Raw genomic sequence first — 1,408 nt, 5'->3', positions numbered from 1 at the left:
ACATACATGTTGACAAAGCATATACATAAAGTAAAATAAATACATCATATATATATATATATATATATATATATATATATATATATATATATATATACACACATAGTTTTGTTTTTTTGAGACAGGGTTTCTCTGTGTCACCTGGAACTCACTCTGTAGACCAGGCTGGCCTTGAACTCAGAAATCCACTTGCCTCTGCCTCCCAAGTGCTGGGATTAAAGGCATCTGCCACTACCGCCTGTCTTAAAAAATATTTTTATTGCATGTACGAATGTGTGTGTGCAAGTACATATGCATGCACATACATATCACACACACACGGTGGTCAGAAGACAAGTTTCAGGAATCGGTTTTCTCCTCCCACTGTGTGAGTCCTGGGGGTCAAACTCACCTTGTCAGGCTCAGAGGCCTAGACTTTGCCCACTAGACCTGCTCCTGGTGGCCTCTTGGGGTCACAGTCATGTACACCGCGGTTATCTAGTTCTGAGTAAGAAATCCCCCTTGAAAGTCAACAGCTTAACGCAGTGACCATGTATGTGACTGACGTGGCTTCTTGGGTCAGGAACCCAGGAGCATTGTGGCTGGGTTCCAACACTGGTTACAACAGGTTTCTGTTAGCTTCCCGTTACTTTGACATAATTCTTGAGGCAATGAACCTTAAAAAGAAGAAAGGTTTATCACCTCAGAGTTTCAGACATCTTGCTCTATGGTCCCTGGGCCTGGTGCTTTGAGCCTTTTGAAGGCAGGATATAAAAGTAAGAGCTAAAGGCAGAGAAAGCTGCTCTACCCTCATGAAGGGAAGCAGAAAATAAGAGGAACCAGAATTCCTACTTAGGACACACCAGCAGTGAGCTGAACGTGCCACCTCATAAAGGTCCCACTACCTCCCCACACTGGAGAACCAATCTTTATCCCACTGTACCCTTCTGGAACATTCCAGAACCAACCATAGTAAGGCTGCCTCCAGGAGGCCAGCTTCCATTATTTTGAGGTGGACTTGGGCTGGGGCCTGCCTGAGGTGGTGCGCTCACAGGCCGGCCCATGGAACCAGACTGTGAGTGAAGGTGAATCCTCACGTTTTGGGCTTCCTCTGCTCTGTGTGACATGGAGTCTCTTGGTAATGCCACCAAAGCTAAGCTCTGCCATTTCCGAAATACCCTGGTGCTAAAGTCCTCAGTCTCAGACCCTATCAGTGGAGACCACACAGGGACACAAATACAGCAATCACTGAAGTGGGCTCCGTCCTTCTTGTTGATCCCAGAGTGATGGAAGCCAGCAGGAGGAAGCCATGCCTAGGACAGATCAGCCTCTAAGAAAATTCATCAGTACTAACCAGTCTACGTCTCCATGACTGAGCCCACGTCTCCATGCCTGAGCCCATGGCTCCATGTCTGAGACCACATCTCCA

The sequence above is a fragment of the Mastomys coucha genome, unplaced genomic scaffold, assembly GCF_008632895.1.
Source record: "Mastomys coucha isolate ucsf_1 unplaced genomic scaffold, UCSF_Mcou_1 pScaffold20, whole genome shotgun sequence".
NCBI lineage: Eukaryota > Metazoa > Chordata > Mammalia > Rodentia > Muridae > Mastomys > Mastomys coucha.
The sequence above is the reverse complement of the archived record's forward strand: the minus strand, read 5'-3'. Positions refer to the sequence as shown.